The sequence below is a fragment of the Tenrec ecaudatus genome, chromosome 2 (assembly GCF_050624435.1).
Source record: "Tenrec ecaudatus isolate mTenEca1 chromosome 2, mTenEca1.hap1, whole genome shotgun sequence".
Lineage (NCBI taxonomy): Eukaryota > Metazoa > Chordata > Mammalia > Afrosoricida > Tenrecidae > Tenrec > Tenrec ecaudatus.
Genome location: NC_134531.1, coordinates 137,411,170 through 137,416,280, shown reverse-complemented (window position 1 = coordinate 137,416,280; position 5,111 = coordinate 137,411,170). Strand labels below are relative to the sequence as shown.

At 51.4% G+C, this 5,111-nt stretch overlaps 1 pseudogene; it reads right to left on the bottom strand.

Moving 5' to 3' along the window:
• Window positions 1-4,388: 4,388 nt before the first annotated feature.
• On the bottom strand, window positions 4,389-4,546 carry LOC142441866 (U2 spliceosomal RNA; annotated as a pseudogene).
• Window positions 4,547-5,111: the final 565 nt, after the last annotated feature.

Here is a 5,111-nt window from a genome sequence, read left to right as displayed (position 1 = left end):
CTAGTGGTTTCGAACTGCTGACCCTGTGATTAGTAGCCCAACGTCTAACCACAAAGCCACCAGGGCTCTGGGAAACCCACAGGGGCAGTTCTGCTCAGTCCTATAGGGTCACTATGAGTCGACATTGACTCGCTGGCAGTGAGTTGAGTTTTTGAGTTTTGAGTGACTTCAGACATTGGCCTTTGTTTCCTTGGGGGTAGGCTGAAAGGCAACATCCACACCTTCATCAAAGCCACTCCTGTATGCATCAAAGCTGTTTTGGAAACCCACTGAGACATCCCAGGGCCATCAGAAGAAGAGCCACCAGTGGAGCCTGCTAGAGAGCTCTGTCTGAAGTGGTGGAGGCTGAGCCACCAGAGGCTGTAGCATGGAGACCATGGGACAGAGCAAAGGAGTCAGACCGAGACCAGGGGCCGAGGCAAGGAGCCACGAGACAGACAGAGGAGCAGCCCAGAGACTATGAGAATATGAAGCAGAGCAGGGGCTGTGAGGCAGGTGTGCCCCTGTCTCTGGCCAAGCTTGAGGTTTAGCCTTTGTGGGCAGCAAAACTGGTATGGACACAGAGGCCTGCCCTGCAATGCCCACTCTATATCTGTGCACGCCCTCAGCCCAGAGGAGATGGCATGTGAGGGACGAGCAGATAGTGCAGATGTGGTGGACTGCGGTAGCACCTAGCACAATTGGGCAAGCATTTGGTAATGATTCACACCTGTCGTGCCTGCTCCATTAAAAGCTTCATGAGAGCAGGGCTGGGTGGGCTCTTCCACCACACCCAGCACGGGGCGGTCCATACACACTCGCGGAATACATGCTAGTGGAGGATGAGGAGAGGGCGATGTCTCTGGCTGTGAGGGGCAGGCACACGGCTGTGCTCCACGTGAATGGCTGGGTTGAGGGAAGGATGGCAGAGACGACGGAGATGGGTGTGTGTGTCAGATGCAGCATGACAGTGGTCAGAGGACTGTTACAGATTGAATTATGACTCCTGTGTTTCTGGGTTGACTAGAGAAACAAACCCAGAGACACTCATATGTGTGCAAGAGAGAGCTTTATATCAAGGAGCAATTGTAGATGAAGAAAACAGACCAGTCCAGATCAAGTTCATAAGTCTGATATTAACCCTTATGTCGGACACCAGTCCATAAATTCCTCTTTAGACTCACACAGTCATGCGATGATACGGAATGCAAGGAGATCACAGGCCAGTGGGTGGAATGTCTTGTAGATCAAGTAGCGGTGGGAGCATCTCATTGCTGGCGTGGGGCTCCTGCACTGAGCGTGACTCCTTCAGCTCCAGGGCTCTGGCTCCATCAGTGTCTCTCTATGTGGCTTGTCAACAGGAATACGAAGCAGAGGGTGGGTATGTCCTACCTCCAGGGAGGAAGACAGGAGTTCCCAGAATCCTCAGGAGAAGGCCATGCCCACATGGAGGCCTCATTGGCTATTGACAGTTTGGACTTCACCCCTCTGCTCAAGTTGACAATAGATTATGTAACTGCCACAGCCGCCCCCCCCCCCAAATAGCTGTACAAAAGCCCTGGTAGCACAGTGGGTAACATGTTAGGCTGCTAACCTCAAGGTCAGCAGTTCAAAACCACCAGTTCCTTCTCAGGAAAAAGACCAGGCATTTTATTCTCATAAAGAGTCACCTTCTCAGAAACCAGGAGGGGCAGTCCTACCTGGTACTAAAGAGTCGCTGTGAGTCACAATAGACGGGATGATAGTGATTTTATTTTAAAAGCACTTGTAAATCCTAACTTCTATGCCTACATGTATGATCCCATTGGGGAACAAGTTGTCTTTGTTATGATAAGAAGGCAGGATTAGTGTAGAGTCTGTTTTGATCAGTGTCTTTAGATGTAAAAGAGATTAGACAAGCAGGCAGAGAGAGGCGGTGATCTCCACACATAGTTCTCCAAGGAGTCAGGACGCAGAAGCTGAAGAGACAAGGACTGTCTTCCAGAGCCGACCGAGAGAGAAGGCTTTCTCTGAGTGCCAGCCCCATGGACTTACACCGCTGGCCTCCTGAGTGGGAGAAAGTAGCTTTGCGTTTGCTAAAGCCATTCGCCGGTGGGATTTCTGGTACAGCAGCTCCAGATTACTAAGACCAAGAGTCTGAAACCCACGTCACAGAAAATGGGAGGTAAAGAGACCAGACAAAGAAGAGGAATCTCTCTTTCCATGTGACTCAGACAGCGAACAGAAAAATGACAGATCACGGCCACTGCTGGCAAGGACGTAAAGACATTGGAATTCTCAAACCCTGCTGCAGAGGGCTCGTCCTGCTCCTACATCTGGCTCGGCAGCATTCTCAGCATCGGTGGGAGCAGGCTATTTGGGCTAATCAAGAACCGCGATATCTGTACTTGGACTGTCAGAATGCTCTGTGCACAGGGCTGTCTCAGGGATGGGCCAGAACCCACAGGACATGGCACTATTAAGAACCCAGAACAGGTTCTGTGCCCACCAGCTTCCAGAATGTCAACCTGGCTCCCTCCGCTCACCTCGTGGCACACAGCTGGGAAGATCTACAGAAGGGGGATCCTGCATCTTTCAAAGAGCACACGGAACAGCACTGGGGAGCCAGCGCCCTCCCCCAGCCCCGGCCACCGTGGTGCACCCCATGGGGTGTTCCGGCCGTGGCAGCTCGGCATTGGGGTCTTCTTGCAGGCCACGTCAGGCACCAGCATGCTTGCATTGGGTCAGTGGTCCAATGCCGGCCTCAGTGCACAGAGGTCCCCACCAACCAGGGGCATGGCACTGAGGCCATGTGGAGCCCACCCACAGCAGCTCTGCCTGACATGGGCACGACTTCCATCTCAGGAAGGAAGATGCCAACTCTATGGGTAGTTTGTCATTTTACTGAACCTCCCTCCGCAAGTTGGAAGAGGCTGTCACCGGGTGGCCAAAGGCTCCTCTACTCTCTGTGGGGGAGCACAGGGAAGTAGCCAGCAGTCCCTGGGACAAGGTGACAGTCCAGAGGTGAGGGCAGGATGGGCACAGATGACGCAATCCAAGGTAGCACCGAACCAGGTGCCACGCTGTGCGGTTTTCCCACTAGTGCCGCAGTCGCTCACAGACACTGGGAAGGGGGGGATGCCCAGGAGAGACTCTGAAGCACAGACCCCACAGTGGGGTCCAGAGTCTGGAGCCATCCCAGGTGAAGTAAATCACGAGGGCCTGACACAGTCCACAGAGTCAAGTGCTGACCAGGCCTGGACCCAGGAGGAAAGAGTCCCCCTGGCTGCTCTCCAATCCAGGAGAAAGGCTTCTCTCAGCCTCGCTCAGGTCCTGGAACACACGTCCCACTGTCCCCAGCGAGACCACAAGCCCCATATGAGTTGTGTCCCATTCACACTGGTTTAGAAACTGGGAAGTACCTGGCACGGGGCCCCTCTGCTTCCTCCACATGACTGCCCCAGGGCTCCCAGGGGACTGGCAAGGGCGCATTTTCACGGTCAGGAAATATCCGTGGCCTGTGTGGCCATCACAGACCCACCCTGGGCCCTTCTAAAGTGGAGGCCACATTCCCAAGGGCCTGCACTCTAGCTCTGATCCCTTACTCCGCCCCGAGAAGCTCACCTGGTGCAGAGAGGAGGATATCTTTCCCCAGGTATTTCTCCAGGTCCTCTTGGGCCCAAGATGTTGTTAGTTCAAAGGAATGAAATCAAGATAGGGAGAAACAGATCCTAATGTGTGGCTTTGTTGAACATTTTCCCACTCTGGCTACATACCAAGATCACCTAAAAGTGGCTTTTTAAAAGTAATACTAATGCTCAAGTACTTCAACAAGCATTTTGCATAGAAGGGCCCTAAATATCTAAAAAAAAAACACACGAAAGTGTTCGCATTTGTTTAACTCTTCTAAGAAAGAAAAAATTAAGCCACATGGTGATACATCTACCAAAATGGGTAATATGAAAGAAATAGAAAATACCAACTCTTGGCCAAGATGCGAAGCAACCAGAACTCCCCTGCCCTGCTGGAGGGAGTGTAAATTGGTTCAGCCAATGGATTCGCATAAGGCACTAGAGTGGAACTTGCTCATATCCAGACTTGCGCCGCAATTCCAACTCTACAGCAGCGCACGCCCACGCGGTCCACAAAAATATGCATGAGAATGTTTACGGCAGCATAAACTGGAAACCATTCATCAACCATCCAAACGTTCGTCAATAGTGGCGTGGATAGGTAAAAAGAGGACGATCCCTACAACAGAATACGCTGTAACAAGGGTGAATGAACCATCACAACTCTAGCCAGCCGTTTGGTTGAATCTCACAAACTGGGGGGAGTAGAGAAAGCCAACATATACAAAAGAGGACTTGTGTAGCTCAGTCTATATGGAGTTTGAAAACAGGCCCGGTGAAGCCACGTGATTACAGAGCAGCTGGAACGCTCACCCAGCCTCTGCGGAAGAGGGATTGGAGACTTCTCAACATGTTGAACAGAACTCCCACATAGCCCAGTAATCCCAAACCTCGGTATATACCCAGAAGTGAAACTTTTACTACACTTGATCTTAGCCAAAAGGCCGAGAAGCGATGATAGAAGTGAAACTTTTACAGCCACGTTTGTTTCCGTACCTTTCTTAATAGCCAAAAGATGGAAACAATTGGAATGTCCATCAATCAATAAATGGGCAAATAAAATGTGGTCTATTCCTACAATAGAGTATTAGGCCATTGTAGAGGAAAATTAAGTCACAGCATGGATGGACTATGAAAATATTATGGTGACCAAAGAGTCAGTCACCAGAGGATATATGATCTCTCTGACAGGCAACAAGAAAGGAACCCTGGCTTACTAATGGTGACTATGGGTGGGAGGGAGGAGTAAGGCAGGGGGTGGGGAGCCCGGTCGGAAGGCATGAAGTTAATATGTCAATGGTGGTGGAATTTTTGGAAAAGGATGGCGAGAAGGGGGACTGCATGTAAAACTCCATCAATGAATGTTGTGGAGTTGTGAGCGTGGAAGGAGTTGGCGCATGTTTGGGTGCCTGCGTTTCCCCCATGGGAGCCGTGCGGCGTAATGGTGACAGGTGGGCTGCTGACTGCAGGCCATTGAACCTACCAGCCAGTCCTCGGGAGAAAGATGCGGCTTTCTACTCC